We start from the raw sequence: 20539 nt of genomic DNA, 5'->3' as shown, positions 1-20539 counted from the left end.
TTCAGAAAGAAGCACTCAAATCAGCCAAACTAGTGAATGTCTGGGTTTATTGCCTGTTACTGTTTATTCAAATAATATGTTAATTTCCTATTTTTTTTCTGTTAATGACCAATTTAAGCTGAAAAGTGAAGCTTTACTGTTGTGAAGTTGCGATGCATTAAATCTGGCCTTCGACTAAGAACTCATCAGCTACTCACTTACTCCAGCAGTTTGGGGAAGAGAATTGAGAGGGAAAAAGCGAGAAAAATGTGTGGATCAAGATAAATACAATTTAATAAGTGAAGGGAAAAAAAGGATGAGAAGAAAAAAAGGTGATGCAGACCAATGCCCATTTCTGTATTCTCTGCAAAGAGATAATAATCTGTTAATCAACATGGCATGCTTCAGGAGTTGTTCTTCTGAAATAAAATGTCAGCACCAACTTCTTCGTCGCATTTTAAGCTATTTATACAAACCTTGTCTCATAAAATAATAGGCATTTAATTCCCAGTTCCAGTGAACTAAAAGGTGTTTGTGATGGTCTCATTGCTTCTGGCTTATGTGCTAAGACCAATCACTTCTAAATATCTAACCTATACTAGATACAATATAGACTCCCATGCTGCCTTTGTTGTCTCCCTTAAATATGTTGCTGCTTAGTGAATTTAGTATTTAGGGTATCAGTAAATTTCCTTCAATGTATTAGGCAACTTTTTCTCTTCAGCTCCAGGGTAAGCTGAAAGCAAATGTCTTTTAATATGGAGATCATATCTACTCACTGGGAAACATTAAAAATCTTTCAATTTCTGAAAAAGTTACAATAGTTGACCTCAATATTTTCTCAGTTTATGAATCGGAGGACTCTGATTTTACAGTTCTATTTCAACATAATTTTTTTTTTCTTAAAAGATAAGATCTTGCAATCTAAAAAGATGAATTCATAAGTACCTGCACAACATTTACTGAATTGTTTGTGGTGCTCTGGCTATCACCCTTTTATTTTAACATGTGATGACTGTTGTGAAATAGATATGAAATAGAGGTTAGAGCTTTTCCACTTAGTCTACTTTGCCTTCCATAGCCTTTCAATCAGTGTCAAAGAGCCACAAGAAAGAGCGTGAAATCGCATTGAATCAAATAAGAGAAGCATTAATAGGATGAGAATAATTGGCTTTATACACTGGCTATATTTTGATAAACTTATTAAAACTGATTTTCACTATCCCACTAAATATTTTGAGTGAAGAACTGCACTGTGCAAGAAAATTTCTTGATAGACTAGCCCACTGTACTGCCTCTTAAACTTCCTGAATCCAGAAGATTTAACAAGATAACTTCATGAAGTCATTCCAGTAGCTCAAAATTTTAAGGATGTTAGATTGCCTACTTAAGGTTGAGTGCATTATAAAAAATGTTTTCAAAGCTACTTTACCAGGCAGTTCAAGCTTCTCTTATATTTATTTAGAATCCTACACAATAATTTGAAGACAGCTAATTCAACCAGGTGGAAGCCAGCAATTTGATAATAACTCAGCAGTCATAGCAAAGGCAAAAGTCATAGCAGCCATGGCAAAGAATTTGTCGTTGTTATCTTGCCTCAAAATACATTGTAAGAATCATTTGCTGATCTCAGCATCTGTATAAAATAGTTAAGAGAGAAATTAAAGTTTTCTGATTTTTTCCAAGATAAAGAACAGTATTAAAAACAAGTATGTGATATGCGTCTAGATGCAGAACAGTAATTTAGGCTGTTATAGTTTGCAATGATGGAAGTCCTTTTGCTTGAATAATTTTAAATTTTATTTTAAGAAAGAAATTTCCACTGACAAATGCTGTAAAAAACAACCCATTTAGTTTTAGCCTGGTTTTATGTATATTTATGTATGTGCATATATCTATTTATTTATTTATTTTTATTTATTCTTTTTACCTTTAAACCTAATTTTTTCACCAGTTTCCACTTGAAGCAAATACTTTATTCTCACTAATTTCTTGTGTTGAATATCCTGTTAGTTGATTTCTGTAATTCCTAAGTGCAGGTATATGCTCCACCTTTCAAAAGATTGATTTTCTGTTCAGACTGGTCATCTACAGCTGTTGAAACAGATGATCATTTTTGAGTACCAATATAAGCAATAGGGAGGGAATAACTGTACTATATTTGTAATGAGGATTTTTTTTTATATAGGTTTGCTTTAAATTTGAAGTCTCCAAAATAGTGCTTGCTGATATAGTGCCAAGATGTTTATTCAGGTTATTAAACTTGTTTCTGAAACATTTATAATAAACAGTATCAGCTGTTGTGAATTCTCACTGAATAAAAATGAGTTTCTGTGCTTAAGAAAATACCTTCTTGTAAGAAAGGAATAATTGTAAAGATCATAAAGTTTTCGTTTGGGTTCTTTAGTTTTATTTAGAAAGCACCAAGCATTTTCAGTGTTCTGGTAAATTGTGAGCTATAATTTTATTGGACTTGCATGGCAAGTATTTGGTAGCAGGGTAGTCTCTAGGTGTGGCTTCTGTAAGAATCTGCCAGAAACCTCTCCATTGTTCAATGCAGCAAATGCCAACCAGCTCTGAGAAGGACCTGCTCCTGGCTGAGGCTGAGCCCATCAGCAACATGGGTAGCACCTCTGCAACAGCAGAGTGAAGAAAGGGAAAAAAGACCTGCACAATTACAACTGTAGAGAGGAGTAAAAATATGTGCGAGAAACAGCTCTGCAGACAAGAAGTTCAGTGTAGAAGGAGGGGAAGGAGGTGCTCCAGGCGCTGGAGCAGAGATTCCCCTGCAGCCTGTGGTGAAGACCATGGTGAGACAGGCCATTCCTCTGCAGCCCACGGAGGTGCACAACAGAGCAGGTATCCATCTGCAGCCCGTGGATAACCCCATGCCAGAGCAGTGGAGGCTATGACCCCATGGGAATCTCCTGGCAGAACCTGTAGATCCATGCAGAGAGGAGCTCACACTGGAGCAGGCTTCTGGCAGGGCTTGTGGCTCCCTGGATGACTCACACTGGAACAGTTCAGTTCCTAAAAGAGTGTACCCCATGGGAGGGACCTACACTGGAGCAGTTCCTGAAGGACTGAAGCCTGTGGGAATGAATCACACTGGAGAAGTTTGTGGAGGACTGTCTCCCATGGGTGGGACCCTATGCTGGAGTGGGAGAAGAGTGTGAGGAGTCCTCCCTCTAGGGAGGAAGGAGCATCAGAGGCAACACAGGATGAACTGACAGCAACCCCCATTCCCTGTCCCTTTGTGCCCCTGAGGAGGGAGAAGTTAGAGAATGTGGGAGTGAATTTGGGAAGAAAGGAGGTGTGGGAGAGAAGGTGCTTTTTAACATTTGGGTTTTATTTCTTACCCTACTCTGATTTTCTTGATAAAAAATTAAACCAGTTTCCCCAAGTCAAGTAAGTTTTGCCCATGACAGTGCCTGCTGAGTTGTCTCTCCCTACTCTTATCTCAGTTCATGAGACTTTCATTATATTTTCTCTCCCCTATCCAGCTGAGGAGGGGAGTGGTAGAGTTGCTTTGATGGGCACCTGGTATCCAGTAGGGTCAACCCACCACATAATATTATTATATTATTTAAACAATATTGGTTTTAAAAAATTTACATAAAACTCCTTTTTTTCTGTGAGGTAAATCGTTAATCTTCCTGGTTTTCACTCTTATCTTAACTTTTCACCAAGTCTTAAGAATGGAGTTTTAATTTTTGCACACTCAATTTTGTTAATAAACTAGCACCAGAATTAGCATATTAGAAGACTCTAATGCAAAAATTCTATACCCACATCGAGATAAGATTAAAAATATTTGCTAGATTAGGAACATCCATCGGTGATTTGTTTAAGAAAAATATAAAGAGTGAACAAAAGGCTAAAATATATACCTTGTAAAGCAGAAACCTTTTTTTAGTAACTAGATATTTAACTAACCATCATTGCTCCAATAAGTGCTTCATCAAGTTACTACACTTTCACCAAAGCAATTGAAATCGTTACTCCATTTCCAAGATGATCACCAGCCATGAGATTACAACTGTGCTCTATAAATTCCTCTCTGATACAGTAAGGGTTACACTAGAGTTGGTAAGCTTCTACATAAAGAGACCAAAGAACATTGTTCCAAAATCCACTGAAACTAATGCTTGAAATGTTCAAAGAGAACTGGATTCATGTCTGCCCCTTTCACAGAAAGCCCTGAAGTTGGTTTCTTTGTAATGGATTTTCCAAATAGGTGGGATTTCAACGAGTTTGGTTGTACCCTAGCCTGAACTATTAAAAATCCAAATATGAGGCAGCTGAAGCCAGTGTTTTCACTGGTGTATCAAGCCATATTTGTCTGATACATGTATTTAGCCTGCTGGTCCAGGGAAATTATTTTCCCAATGCTTCCAGGAGCACATTTTGTTCAACCTCAGAAGAAATTGTACCAACACCATATCTTTTTCTCTATCTTTAGAAAGATCCAAACAGGGTCTTCTTTCACACTACTGAAACTCTATGTTACTCTTCAGGTTTGGGAATGGATAGCTCTGAAGTCTACAATATCCCTAACATGTCTTCAGATCATTGGTTGAATGCTTGAAAACTATGAACTGAAACAGCTTGTGGCAATGAAGCTTAACTGAAAGCAGACTGCTCCTGTAGAGAAGCCCTAGAGGCTGTTTGTTTAAGACTGGTTTTGGTGTTACCTTTTGACAAAAGTTAAGCAGCTCTCTGCTATGAGTGTTGGCTATTACAGACCACATTGTTTAGGAATTTTATTCTTCCCTTGCTGCAGAAGAGAACCACCTAGCTGCCTAACTCGGACATGAGCATTCTGCCAGAGACACAATAGAAAGAGTACTATTCCTAAACAATCAGTGAACAGGAATTTAACCCAAAGAGATTTAATCCAGAGATTTTTCAGCACACGAAACAACTGTAGAGAATTTTCCAGTGATTCATATGACTGATTTTTTAATTATTTTATGGATGTTTCTAGTTTTTAAATACAGCAGATGATGTTTTAACTATACATTTAGCAAGAACACCGCTCACTTTATAAAGCACTTTAATATTAGAAAAGCATTAAAAATAACTATCGATAGTGATGAAATTTTATGCATCCCTAATGAGTTGATTAAAATGACAGTAATGTTTCAATTTTAATAAGAATTCTGCTACTGTCAATGGGATACAAATATTTGGGCAGATTTTTAGCATCTTACCTCAGTGCCCAGTGGACATAACAACAGAAATTAGGCTCAAGTAATTAATACCAACAGAAAAAAAAAATAGTTAAAAGCAATAATTACCATCTGTTCTTGTCAGTATTATTAATGTGCATAGAATAGCCTTTATTACAAAATAGCTTACAACTGTAGTGTTGACAAAACTTGTTTCTTTAAAAGTAGCTGGACTTGCATTAAAGAAGGTAAGGTGGGCAAACAAATTTAAAATGTTAACACAGCCTAAGAGTATTGGTGTATCAGCCAATTTATAATTAGTTGCAGTTTGAAAGGAATACTGATCTCACAGGAATAAAACCACAATAATTCTTGTGGATAAGGTTCTGAACCATTCATGCGTTATGCTTTGATATCCTTTAACTCTTAGAATTAATCTGGCAATGTAAATTTGATTTCTTATTTTCTGAGGAAAATTTATGCCTTGTTTCAGTTTCCATAGCTACTAGTGTTCACTTAATGTATTTGCTATGCAAAAATAAGCCTTTTTTCGGTTTTGTAAGTTTAGTATACTCTATATGGCAAGACTTTTGAATAACTTCCTAGGCCTAGAAGGAACAAGTTAATGCTGTTTACTAAAATGATACTTTGCAACTAGTTATTATCAGATATATAGTTATTATTGTAGTTTCCTAAGGCTCATTTGTGTTCTCATGTTATCACCAGATCCCTACATTCTCCTGAATCACTTTCAGGAGATTTAGGTGAAAAAAAATTGTTAGGTAAAAAAGCCCTGGGATTTTACTCATTATTCTCCATAATACAGAGGGAGGATGTTCTGTGATCTGTGTTAGAACTCACAGCAGAGTGCACCGGTTGCGGTTGGCCAATGCTTGTAGCTCACAGAACATCTCTTGCCTAACCTTAGCAAACCAAAGGCTTTTAGTTCTGTGGATCACTGAAGAACAAGAGCTGGATTTTTTTTTTATTAGCACAGGATTCAAATTAGAGTTACTCCTAGTTTGTGAAGAAATTGAATTTATGTCCCTATTCAGGGTGGTATTTAAGCAAATGTATAGCTTTAGGTAAATGTTTAAACTCAAGATTTTCCCATGCTGAAAAATGTTTGAAATACTTTCTGAACTGAGGCAATAGAAATTTGTCTCTTGAGGCAGTGAGCTCTGCAACTTATCAAATTCAGAGAGAAGTTCAGGAAGCTATAGACAATGAAATTTAGAGCCTTGATGCTAGTTCTGAACAAATAACAATATCGGCCTTTTTGCTAGCTTTGAACAATAATAATTTCTGTTTCAAATGTAAGGGAGTTTGATTTGTGGTTTTAATGTGTGTTACTTCACTTACTTCTGTATGTCCATTTTGTTATCCTGGTCATACATTACTGTAATTAATAAATAATAATAAATAGTAATAAATTTGTTCAGTTGAATTTTATTTTAATGCCAGATGAAAAAGAATGCATTTAAACAATAAGATCTGTAAGAGATGACCAAGTGTGTCTTGAAATGAACTGCTCTAAAACTCTCTGATGTGCTTTGGTTTTCTCACAGTACATTTAAGCTTTAATCCTTCAAATTGTTCATCATTGGAGATTACCATCCATGTGTATACATGGATAATATATGGCACTTTTTTTCCTATAATGGTTTTCACAGGACTATTCAATTACTATTTCTAAGGTGTAATTTGAGAAACATTAAGAAAATTGTGAGATGTTAGGTTTAATTAATCTGAAAAGAATTTCAGATTAAAAAATATTCAATTTAATACACAGAAGCTAATGATCACAGGATTTTATCTTTATATGCTTATTTCAACCAAAGAGATAAAGTGGCAATTTTAAGGGAGAAATAGTGACATTTCTTAGTTCAGCATTCAAAATTAGTGGATATAAATATTTTGCTGATGCTAACAAAGAATTCCTTTTTTATTTGCCAGCTTGAAAGGCAACAGTAATCATTCACAGCAGTTTATAATTCTTAAAGCTCTGGTCTTACCAAGAGCTTGCCTATGATAAAAGATCAGTTTATTCAACTGTTCTGTGCTTTGGATGTCTCCTTGCACTGGAGAAAGAGGCTTTTCTTTATTTGCGGTACTGAAATAGCAGCTTGGGTTGGTTGATGTGTCTTTGTTGTATCTCTCTTGTAATTCCTGTCTCACATAGTTTTTTGAAAGCATACAGTGCCTATCAGTTCTATTTATGATATGCTTTTATTATTACTCAGTTGCCAGACACGGGTTTTCATGGATTTTGTCTGACAGGATTGGCTTCCAAATGGCTTCCAGATTGGCTTCCAAAGCACTTAAGGTGCTTTCTCTGAAGCCCTTCAAGACTGTTGCATTTTGGTATAGCTAAATTCACAGTAAAGTTTAATTTCTGTGGGAAGTTTAACATCAATCTTCATATAAAATATGTGCATAAGAGTCAGGAAACAGCTGCTGACAAAGATGTTTCTAGCACTCTCGTATTTGAATAGAGTTATTCAATTACATATCAAGTTTTAAATGATGCCTCCTCATCACAATTAACTGCTGGGAAACAAAATACCAAGATGCAAATAATAATGCACTCATACACCTCAATACTGTTTAATATTTCATCTAACACAAGTGAATGAATTTATATTATTTTCAAGTATACAAGAGCAATGGTTTGTGCCAAATGCAAACACTTGCTATGTCACTCTCAGGAGATTTGCTTTTTTTTTGTCAGTACATTACTCAGGTAACTCATGGTTCTTACGTTATAAGAGTTTGGAATAAAAGAGTTATATTTTTAAGGAATCATAAGATCGTAATTAGAATGTAGAAGCATAATAAGAACATAATCCTGGTTTATGAAGATATACCAAGTGATAGAAGATGCTATCTTTTGTTTTTATTAAGGACCTTCAACTCCTGTTAAGTATAAAATCCCAAAAGCAACGTGGTAGTCTGCCTATAAAAGCTGACCATCCAGTCTTCATTAGTAAGTGGTCATATACACTTAAAAAATTAATAAGAAAATAAAAAACAAAAACAAAACCAAGAAGAGTGAAACAAAGAACAAATCCATTACTTTAACAGATCACAAAATAAATGTTGAGGGAATATTTCTGATTGTTACATGTGGAGTAGATGTCAGTCTAGACTTACCTGTCTAACTGACCCTAATTATAATAGTATGTACATAGGTTGTCCTCTCTACCATAGGTTAACTATTAACCACACAATTATGTGCAGTATTATGATGCTATATTATTTTCTTAAAACATATGGCACTTCTAAGTAGCTGGATTTTACAAGATCATAAATCCATGTGCTATAACCAGCACAACTAAGAAGTTATGTGAGTTTAGGGCATAACCAGCACAACTAAGTTATGCGAGTTTAAAGTATACACTGTCTTCCTAATATTCCAAATGTATGTTAAGGGAAATGCCCAGACTTGCAACTTGGGATTCCATTAGAAAGTTCTTTCCCTAGGAGCTTTGTACACATAGGTTTTACATTTAACCTTGTTTCTTTAAAGGAATTCTCTGCTTTTGTCTTGAAGACCAGGAATATCACTAGATGATCTTATGAGAGCATCTTGGTTTTGATAGTCTTACAAGGTCGTCTGTTTTTTTCTTTAAAGAATTATGTCTGTAGATGAAGTTTTTATCACTGGTCCAAATTCAAAATGAAGAGAGAATTCTTCAATGCTTAGCTTCTTAAAGAATTACAAATGCTAGACTAGATTCATAAAATTTATTATGCCATTTGTATCAGACCGTACTGTTTGTTTCTTATATTTAGCATAAGTACAAAAAGAATGAACAGACTTGCTTTTCTGATCTTAGCAGTCCCTAGTTTTCTCCAGGAAGCTGTCTGGTTGCTGGATGCCACTGATAAAAGTGAAGGAAAAATGACCAAAATTTTTCTGTTTCCTAGAACATAAAAAATAATTATGAATTTCTATTTGGGCTCTTTTCTCCTGCTACGCTGAACTGATCAATGGGGAAAACAGCCAGGAGGAGTCATCTCTGAAGACCACAACAATTTTGTGTGTTGTCAACTTACACAGATGTTCATTTTACATTAATTTTCTGTGTTATTCAGGCAGCTTTCAAATTAATGTTGTCAAAAACGTTAATGACCTTTAAAAAGCAAAGCAAGTATTAGCAATGGAATATTAAACAGAGAAACCTTCTGTATTTGATATCAAGTTGTCTATCAAACGACAAGTATTTCTAAAATGGTGGGCACTGAGAGATATTAAATTCATTACCCAAATATTGAAAATCTATATGTATAAATTTCCTTCTCTTACTTTCTCTTCATTTCTCCCTACATGCAAATTCATATCCCCCAATTCTTAGCTGTATGCCCTGATACAAACATCTCTTGATCATAATTTCTTATGTGTAGTGTACGAAAATAGTTTGCAGGTGTTGGACTTAAAATTGCCACTTCAGCTACCATTCAAATGGACACAGGAATGCAATTTCATCAACACTATAAACCCTTATGCTTCCATTGTGTTTATGCAGCTGTCTCGAGGACCATATGTACATGTAATTATGTAGCTGTGTTACACATAATTTTTCTTCCTGTTTTAATTTTTTATTTCTTTGAGTGTGGCCATTTCTGTTGCAGTCAATTTTTTTTCTGACAATTCTCTGTACAAACTAAGATCAAATACTATGACTTTCAGAGGGAGACATGGATGGAGGCAAGATATGATACTGAGTCAAGATTAGAATATCAGTTACAGAAAAAAAATAATAAAATGTAATGACCCGTATACTTAGATTTTTGAACTAATATTTTCTTCATTGTCCTATGTTTCTATTATACGAGAAGTATTTCAAAGGCTTCAGAAGGATAGAAGTAACATAATTACAACACTATTTTTATAGTGTAGTACATGAGTCAAATTACAGTGACAGCGAGCATCATCATACTTGACTTCCTGTGAGATTCATTCATCATGTCTAACATGTATTTTCTAATTGCTTCAGTGTTTGTGCATTTTGACTAGGTTATATTTGTTATATCAGTAATGTATAGATAGATGTTTTCCTGTAAGTCTGATCCTGAACATTTCTATAGTACTTTACTGTGTACTATATTACTTTACTGTGTTGCAAGAATAAAAAACCCAAACCAAACTAAGCCAAAACCCACCTGTATTGGGTTGACCCTCGCTGGATGCCAGGTATCCACTAAAGCTGCTCCCTCACTCCCCTCTGCAACTGGACAGAGGAGAGGAAAAAAAAAAGGGCGAAGGATTCATGAGTTTAGATAGAGCTGGGAGAGGTCACTTACTGATCACCATCATGGGCAGAACAGACTCAAAGTGGGGATAGTACTTAAATTTATTACTAACAGGATCAGAGCAAAAGAATGAGAAATAAAATAATCTTAAAAACACCTCCCCCCCGCCCCTCCTTCTTTCCAAGTTCCACCTCCTCCCCCACCCCAGCAGTGCAGGGAGGCAGGGAATGGGGACTATGGTCAGTTGTTGTTTCTGCCACTGCTCAGGGAGAGTGCTCTCATCTGCTCCCATGGGGTCTCTCCCATGAGAAATGGTCCTCCATAAACCTCTCCAGCATGAGTCCATCCCACAGGCAACAGTTCTTCACGAAACTGCTGTCCCATGGCTCACTTCTCCATGGGGTGCAGTCCTTCATGAATGAGCTGTACCAAGGTGGATCCCCCACAGGGCCATTAAGTCCTACCTAGGAAAAACCTGCACCAGCATGGCCTCCTCCCTCCACAGGCTGCAGGTCTCCAGCAGGACCCTGCTCCATCTTGAACCTCCCATGGGGTCACAGTGTCTTTCAGATTTCCAGCTTGGGCTCCTCCCTGGGCTGCAAGTGGGTCACTGCACCTTGATGGTCCTCCATGGGCTGCAGGGGCACAGCTGCTCCACCATGGTCTGCACCACGGGCTGCAGGGGCCTCAGCTCCAGCGCCTGGAGCACCTCCTGCCTCTCCTTCTACACTGACTTTGGTGTCTACATGTTCTCACTCCTCCCTTCCCTGGCTGGAATTTTCCTCTGCACAATAACTCTGTTCTTAAATATGTTATCACAGAGGCGTTACTATTACTCCTGATTGGCTTGGTCTTGGCCAGCGGCAGGAAGCCCATCCTGGAGCCGGCTGGCATTGGCTCCACCAGACAGGGGAAGCTTCTGGCAGCTTCTAACAGAAGCCACCATTATAGTTTCCCCCACTACCAAAACCTAGCCACAGAAACCCGCTACAAAACCAAACAAAAAATCAAAACCAAACACAACCCCCCCAACCATAATTATGTGCAGAAGGGTTATTTTTCATTGTGAAATGTTTCATTTTTCCTTACTGGAAATTTTTCATAATGTTGAGGGACACAGGGGGTCGGGACAGGGGCAAGGTGGGTGCCTTTTTTGTGTTTTCTTTGCTTTAAGAGTGCAAAAAGAAAGGAATTGAATATTAGTTATTTTTGTACCACTGCAACAGTTATGATCACATGTTTTGTTCTGAAATGATAGCTTCCCCGCCCCCACCCGCCCCTCTCTAGAGCTGCAGTATACAGGAGTTTCTTCCCAGTTTCTTAGTTTTTCAATAGACAGGTTCAGAAAGGTTCCATTAAGTTTGTATAATATTTACAAGTACGCTTCTTGTGCTTCTCTAAGGAAAGATAGGGAATACTTTGTATGTTATATTTATTATTCTTAAATTTTGTTTTCCATTTAATATGTAAACCATTTTCCAAGGGGAATTATCATTTAATTCTGTTGCTTTCCACTTGCTACTTCATTTCAGTCGTAAGTCATCAGTGCGTTTGGCAATTCTACAGCTAGTTTCTCTGTCTGGGTAATTTATGTAGATTAGAAGCAATGAAGATCTGAGAACTGACTCCCCTGTGGCCCTTTTCAACACTTTACTTTCTAATCACTTTACTTTAATCAGTTCTTTATCTGTTCCCATGTTTAACCTGAGTCTTTCCTGCTTCCAGTTTAAGATGAAGACTATCATTTGAGACACTATCAAAGGCTTTATGTAAATCCAAATTATGGTGCTTGTACTCCTATTATCAATTTTATTTCTAATCTTCTCAAAAAAAATAAAGGTGACTGGTTGTCAAGATCTAAATTTCTTTAAAATTTTTATGAAGGTAAACTGTTATTTGTTTTAAATTATTGACAATTATTTAAGTCTCATAATCTTTAAGTATGTTGTATGCTATTGTGTAAAGTTTGGATTTTTAAGGACACTCTACTTGTTTCATCTCTATACCACCATGTGTCACTCGATGTGTGTGAACACTTACATATTGGCTGTAATGAGGGAGGCAAAGGAATGAGTAGTAATTATTTTGCAGTTTCAGTATATGCAAAGCAAATTACCATAGAACTCTTGAGGATCACAGAAGAGTTATATACCTTTGGTCCTAACAGATCAGGTAAGATCCATTATTTAGAAAGTCAAAGAAAAGAGGTACAAAGCTTTTCTCCTCTGCTCACTGCATTTTAGAAAATATATTAAATACAAGCAAATAACAAAAACTGCACACACACACGCAAAAAAAACCCAACAAAACCCCCAAACAACAACAAAAAAAACCCCAAGACAATTCTTTTCTTTTAAAAGAAATAAATTGTCTGCAGAAACTGAGATAGCCCAAGAATAAAAAAGATTTTTTGACTAGACTGGCTGCTCTAGTAAGACTGTGTAAGAGCAGAACAACTGTGATAGTTCTGGGGAGTAGCCTAAGGAATTCCTCTTCTTTCCTCCTGACTGGAACGTATGCATTCTGTGGTTTTTTTCCTTAGGAAGACAATATTTAGAAATATTACTTATATTCACATGTATTATCTCATGATTGTAACATTCTTTTTGCAACTACTGTTGTACTTATTTGACAACTTTTTTTTAGAGAGATAGTAAGATCATTCCAGATATTAAAAATCTTGCTGGACTTTGAAAGTGAGTGATCTTCTGCTGAGCCTAAAAATTATGCTTATGATTACAGGTCATAATAATATGTCCTATTTCTATTAATTTTATTTTTTATTTTTAAAACATATTATAGAAGTAATCATGTTTAGAATAATATGTCACATGCATTTTTCTATTATAACAGAAAATTTAAGACAGAAAAATTAAAAAGCTTATGCAAAACCAAAGAAAAACTTTAAATAAGAGCTAAAATTACATATATATATTTTCAAACTTTTCAGTCTAGTGGTTAGCATGGGATATATCAGAAAAGGATTTTCTGTTGGCAGCTGCTGAAACAGGTTGACACTGATTAGTTATGAGTCACTTAGATTTTCCTACTTAATTTCACGATAAGTATAAAAGAACTAGTATTAATATTGATCAAAATTATAGAGGATTAATTGAGAAGCTAAGGATAAAATTGAATGTAATCATTCTGTTTATATTACTTTGATTACTAGTAAAATTAAATACAAGAATAGATATGTGTTAGGGATTCAGGATAGGCGGGTAAGTCAGGATATGTTGCCACTTTCCCAAATGATTCGAAGTTAAAGAGAATTTAAAATGTAATAAAATGAATACAAATTGATTCAGTACCTGAAGGGAGCCTATAAGAAAGAGAGGGACTTTTACGGGAGCATGTAGTGACAGGACTAGGAGGAATGGATTCAAACAGAAAGAGAGTACATTTAGATTAGATATTTCCTGTGAGGGTGCTTAAGGCATTGGAACAGGTTGCCCAGAGAAATTGTAGATGCCCCATCCTTGGAGGTGTTCAAGGCTAGGTTGGATGGAGCTCTGAGCAACCTGGTCTAGGGAAAGGTGTCCCTGCCCGAGGCAGGGGAATTGGAACTAGATGATTTTTGTGGTTCTTTAATGTTTTATTTGTCTATCCCCATCCCAGGAAAGCCGAGACCCTTGTGCCCAACCAGTCTGTCAGTGACCCGTTATGGGGACCACTCACTGAACAGTCCTGCTGGATCAGAGGGTAGTTCAACTGACTTGTTCTAAGAAACATGCCCACAGCATAAGGGAGACCCCTCAGCAGATCTTTCCACTTTATCTACTGCCAACGGCTACCAGTGCCCGTGAAGGACTCACATTGACAGTTCACAGAATAACAATCTTCATTAATAAAATATTGTGACAGATTAAGATTTGAGGGTTGCTAGTGATAGTATCTGCAAAAACATATTGAAAGCAATACACTGAATAAAAGTATTCAGTGTGCATAGAGTACAGTTCTTACCCAAAGGCATACCTATGGGAGAGAAGACAGCTTCAGCCCATCTACTGATACCAGAAGTTATGATGGAGTCTTCCATCACTTTTCCCCCATTATTGACTTACTTTTATACTATTTCTTTATGTTTAGGTGGAGCTTGAGTGACTTTAGTCATACATACCTTTGTTAATGATTGGTGTAAAATTCTCTTGCTTAGCTTTTAAAGATGCAGTCAAAAAAATATAGGGTGCATGCCCAGTGGGAGGTGGTTGTACTATGGAGGCTGGTAACTTGTGGATAGAAGTGTGCGTTAATAATGTTACAGTTAGTATTTAATGAACTAAATTCATCTGAGGAGGGCTATTTCGCCACAGTTGTTGGCTCAGCAGCAGTACATCTCCTATTTCCCCTGGTTGACAGGTGCTGGCAGTTTATCAGCTGCAAAGTACCATTGAGTTCCCCTCCCTGAAAGGATTTTTACAAAGTCTGGCCACGGTATCTCCACTCCATCATCCATTCTATCCACTGTAGCAGGTGCTTACTGTTTTATGGGAAATCATCATGGAGCTGCCAACCGCGCTCTATCCAGGGATTAACAGCTATAATTTCTGTACCATTAAAGCTTCTGTTAGGATGTGAATATAACTTCTCAGTTTCCTCTAATTCTACCCCTAGACATCTTTCCACAAACTGCCATTAAGCAAAACAGATTATCTTTCACCTGTAGGGATGCCTGGATGTTTAGAGAAGTATGATAGAAAGTCTTCATTCTAAAATACATTAAAATACTTCACGTTTCACAGTATTGAGGGTATTATTGGAGGTATTATTTCCTGTTTTCCCATTGAAGACAAAAGGAAAGTTTCAGTTAGCATTTCAGTACTTTTAAAGTGATGAAAATAAATGAAAAACAACAGATGCACTGAAGTGAGACAGTAAAATTTATGTGCTCTTATCAGAGAGCTGCATTTATGAGACTACCACTCTACTGGGATATGCCTCCAAATGCTACAACCTAACAGGAAGTAAGGCAAGATTTCTAAGAAGTAGAATATGTATTCTGTGATTATTGAAGTCATGAAAAGAATGAGAAGTAAGTTGATTTTTGTGCTAGAGCTGTGGAAACAGATTTGTTTCTTTGTTTGTTTCCCAAGTCTGTAAGTTAAGGTAACTTATTTGATTCAGAAAATTCAATGAACTTTTGAAAATAGATCAGTAAGTAGGAAATATGAACTATTAGTAAATTTTTTTAAGTCTTTGTGTGTTCCATACAACACTACCATATGCCAAGTTTTGTACAGTATTTATTTTTATGTATTTAGTGTCATAACACCTCTGAGACAGAATTCTGTTTTGCAAGACATTGTTCAATTGGAGAAAGAAAAAGTGGTCCTGACCCATTGAAACTTAAACTGGAAGTGCTAAACAAGAAAGGAACAAGATACAGGAAAATGGTGGACTACAAAATTCTCTGTAGGCATAGTAACTTGGATTCCAGATATTGTTGAAAATTCTGTAGCTACCACATAGAACAAGTATGCTTAGACTAATGAAGGTGTTTTGCCCGTAAATGCAAAAATAAGTGGGAGGTCAGCATTTAGGAGCTACCTGAATCACATTGAGCATAATTTCTTTTAACCTTTTGGCAATTCTAAAAGCATACTGCATTTCATGAACCCTGCAATTTCCTTGATGAGGATCATAGAAATACACAGAGGGAACATAATTAAAATTAATCTATATATATTAAACTAACTAATGAATGTGGTTTACTTTGGGTGTGCCTTCTGAGATTTCACTAATAATACCTTATCTTTGAACAGGTAAATATTACATTTCAATAGATTGCCAAAAGGAACTGAAAAGACTTCAAAGGTAAGGACCTCCTTAAAAATAATGTTTTAGATGATCATTCTTTCTGGTTTATGATTTAGAAGAGAAAATGGAGAATGTTAATTCTTTCTGACTATCTGGCTGGTAACAGAGAATTACAGATGACATTAATTGACATAGACTTTGACTTCCTATTTGTGAAGCTGTATATGTATAAAAGACAAATTTTCACTTTACTTTTTTTTGAAAGGATAAGCTTAATTAATTTGATAACTGCAGAAAAAAAGGATTCATGTATGAAAATAAAATATTAAAAGCTTGTAACATTTTTACTGCATTTTTCTTTGTGCAAAATTAAAAGAACATGTCTCCTGTAGCAATAGTTGACTTTTAAACTGTTCTGTCCACCCTTATAGAAAATATTCTTGTCTCTCAAGGACACAGGTAACAGGAGACAAGGTTTCACTAAAATTGTTATTTTTAAGTCATCAAGTTAGAGAAGATGACAAGGACATTGTGGTCTGCCCTAAACTTGGATTTAGTAACCAGAAAAAAAGCAAGAACAGTAATTTATTGTTCCAGTCATCACATCTGTGCCTACTTTACTTTAAAACACTGGATACTTTGAGAGTCTGTCACATCATATATGCATATGCTTTAATGCATATACTGACAGGGATAGGAGGCCCCGTATCAATTAATATTTAGCCATACTTTTCTACATTGCCTTAAAAAACAAAGTCCCATAATTACTTTGGCCTCCCAAAACATAGCTTATGAATTGCTGATATTAATGGAGGAGAGGGAGAAATTCTGAGAAAAATTCCACAGACTTTTGGGAATTGTGGCAGATGTCACTTGAGTACTGGACTTTTATGGGACAAAAACAAGTAGGTGGAGTATCTAAGCTGAGAAGAAAAGTCAGAGGCTCATCTCAGAACATACTGTGTTCCCAGAAAGAAGTCTGAGGAATGCCTGAAATATTCAGCCGTTTGCTATTCTGGCTTTGGTCTTCTTATTAATTTTTTATTGGTTTCTTTCGACTTTCTTTGAAAAAATTATTTAGAAATTAATTTTTTCTTCTTGATTGAAATCCCAGAGCCTTTTGAGACATGAGAAGCCATTCTCATTCTGCCTCAGTGGGCTACCCAACCCCTCTTTGTATTCTTCCAATACACCTGCAATGCTTAGATTCATCAAAAACCTCCAAATTTTCAGTAGTCTATTATACTTTGGAAATAATGAAGGAAATCATATTATAAAATGGCAGATTTTTTTGTGTGTGAATATGTGTTGCCAAGTTTGTTCCATTTTTCACTTTTTCTTTTCAGGTTTTGTCTTTATATAGAAATATAATTGGTGTAATTTATTACTTTACCAAGTGCCTCAGGTAGACTTTGATCATGCCATGATTTAAATAGTATTGCCTAAGTGAAAATAATTCAGTAAAAGTAGGAAAAAAAACCTTAGCGGTGAAAAGTATGGAACAGTTAAAAAAAAGAAAGAAGGACAAAGGAGGGAAAAGAGAGGGTTCCATAGTCCAAGGTCCTATTTGAGTGCTACTGCGGGTGCCCAGGAGACTCATCACTGAAGGACATAAAGTATGAGGATGAGAAAATACAAATACATGTCACATTTCTGACAGGTACATCTAACTATGAAAAAAAAAAGCCCTATTCAGCATAGGAGGTTAAGGGAAGAATAAAACTAATGACATTACAATTCTCTTGAGAAGTCTTGTTTTGTTTATTAAATAAGCCACTCTAGTAAGATAAGTAAGAAGAACTGCTTAGTCTGGCAGTGTTAATTGATGCTGTCCTGGGAGTTTATTGTTATGTATTACTCTTTTTGTCCTTTCATGTAAAGATGTCAGCACATTGTATCTGACAGGATGTACTGTATATTATAAATTATTCTAATTGGGATAGAAAAATGGCAATCAATTCTCACTACTCTGTATATCTAAGTCATTACTTTAATTTGTACATAACACTAATTCCCAAGTATGGGGTTTATTTTAGGGTATACTTTTAGTGAATACTCTTTCTATGAGTTTCCATTCTTTCAGATGAAAAGGAGTTTATTCCATCAAGTTTTGACATATATAGGTATATTTCCCCACACAAATACAATGAACACGTGTGTACAACACGTACATGATAGGAAATGAGGACAAGAGATAAAAGGAATAGAGTCTTACAAGGCTGACATGAGATGCTTAAAAGAGAGTTAAACACTATTTTGTGCTCAATCTGCTTTCTTGAGCACTACTAGTATTGACAGCAGTGTTACAAACTAAAGACAGGGACAGAAAAGGGCAAGTATCACTTTATTCTCTTTTATATCATCTAATAAATGCATGGAATGCAAGAATGGGCAGACTATATCTTGTAAAGGTGGTTATAGCAATGTGTTTTTTTCCCCTAACTTCTGAAATTCTGGGGCATGTGAAGTTTTAGAGATATTTTAAAGCAAAATGAATACATTTCATTGAAGTGAATTATTTCAGGGATGCTATTTTAATACTGAGAGCAATTATTTCCAAAGAAGATAACTCTCCATATTTCTGAATTCCATTACTGTAGTGAGGCAGCTTGTAGCCATTTCAATATATAAAACAGTTTTGAAGAGGTATTTTCACCTTTCAAAAAACCCGAAAAAACCTGGTGGACATTTTTGTTCTGAATTTCAGTAAAAAAATGAAAAATAAAAATAAGTACTATTTGCTGTAGCACAATTGAGCAATCAAGTGTGTTCTGTTTTAGGCAAATCCTCTCTATACTGAACACTTTAAATATTGCTCTTCCTAGTAAACTGTGACAGAAGTGCCTTGAGGGCATGTATGCTAAATATTTATTTATGACATGGCTTATGCCTAAATTTTTTTCTCCTTAAAGGCACATATATTAAGTACTAGAGCATTTCAGTTACTTTTTATTTACTGCCTATGCATTAGGAAGAATTATGAATTCAAACATGTATCATCCATTTTGTTTAAAACCTCATTTGCCAAGCAGGTATGTTTCTAATAGGAGAAAAAGATGAAAAAGATAAAAAATATACGGTTCCCCCCACTGCCATTTTCAGCTATGTGACTAATTCTCTTTCTTTAAGACAGAAATAGCTGTTATGATGAAAAAGAGATGGAGTCCAGAGAATCCCTTGACAGACATACATAGTGATTTTCAAATGAGTGAAGTGATTTGGGAACCTAGTTTCAAGAAAAATCAATGCGACTTAGGAGATGATGTCATCTAGCAGACAAAATGACTTTGGGCAAGATACGTAAACACACTTAGGCATTGCAAGACCTGATATTCAGAACCAGGTGTAGGCACCTACATCCCTTTTATAGTGCACAAAGAGGGTTAAGCACCTCAATTAGATCCACAGTCAAGAATGGATGGAGCAGAGGTTTACCTATAGTTAGTCATCAGGAAATCCTAGGGTATAGTGAAAATGATAGTGAAGTGTCAGGATTTCTAATCCTTTAAGGGTTTAGGATTAATACTACTTAGTGCTTCAGATTACTAAGCCTTGTTCTTGTTTCTTTCTTTAGTATATAGAACTGAAGTTACCTTTTTAAAAATGTAGTAGGTGATTTTTCCCTGAAGGGCACAATTAATATGCATTCTACTTACTGTACTCCAGAATCCTATAACTGACTGTATCCAGACCCAGGCAAGTTTTATTAGTATCTCTCATGTTTTTAAAATATTACAAGAAACAATCCTTTTTTATATATTCCTTTGTGAGCAGAGTATGATATATTACCAATAATGTTAGCAGAATCAAGTGTCCACGCAAACGTAAATTCTTACCTTCCATCTAGTGAGAGCCATACTCATGAGGAGAGAGTTATACTGGGCATCAATAATTTCTTCCTGTCCTGTTGAATTGAAATTCCAGACACAGTAAACCAAAAAGAAACAACTGTTTTAGGTTTAGCAGTTAAATTTGGAGAACAGAGTTAGAGTACAGGTCTATAGCCGTGAGTGTGGATTCAATATGCATTTTAAGTGAAATATGTACTAAATTGCATAAATTTTCACTGAATAGATGAGTGATACAGCACTTCCCTTGGCCTGTCTTTGGACACTCAATCCGTTTTAAAAAATCTAGATTTACAAAATATCAATTATTTTCTATTTGTGATGTCCTTACATGCACTTAAATTGTTTTATCCTGACTCATTCAGAGAAAAGAAATATTCAGAGTTTATTTGCTTTTGTTTTCTGAACTTTGCACAGTCTAGCATTATACTGGCACTGAGAACTGTATAAAAATTTGTAAATGTTTTCTTATTCTTTATCTATGAAATAAGGCTTCTTAGTATGAAAATTACTTCTTTTGAAATTTTA

At 35.7% G+C, this 20539-nt stretch overlaps 1 protein-coding gene across 1 annotated transcript in view; it reads left to right on the top strand.

Annotated features, from left to right (window-relative positions):
* TENM3 (teneurin transmembrane protein 3) overlaps window positions 1-20539 on the top strand; it is a 1346985-nt gene that overhangs the window by 181000 nt on the left and 1145446 nt on the right. Inside the window, exon 3 of the mRNA XM_027676660.1 lies at window positions 16169-16220. The gene's annotated coding sequence lies outside the window, so the exon portion shown is untranslated. The remainder of the gene's footprint in view (window positions 1-16168; window positions 16221-20539) is intronic.

This window comes from Neopelma chrysocephalum, unplaced genomic scaffold, assembly GCF_003984885.1.
Source record: "Neopelma chrysocephalum unplaced genomic scaffold, ASM398488v2 Primary Assembly neopelma1_42, whole genome shotgun sequence".
Lineage (NCBI taxonomy): Eukaryota > Metazoa > Chordata > Aves > Passeriformes > Pipridae > Neopelma > Neopelma chrysocephalum.
Note: the sequence above shows the minus strand (reverse complement) of the source record. Positions and strands in the feature narration are given on the sequence as shown.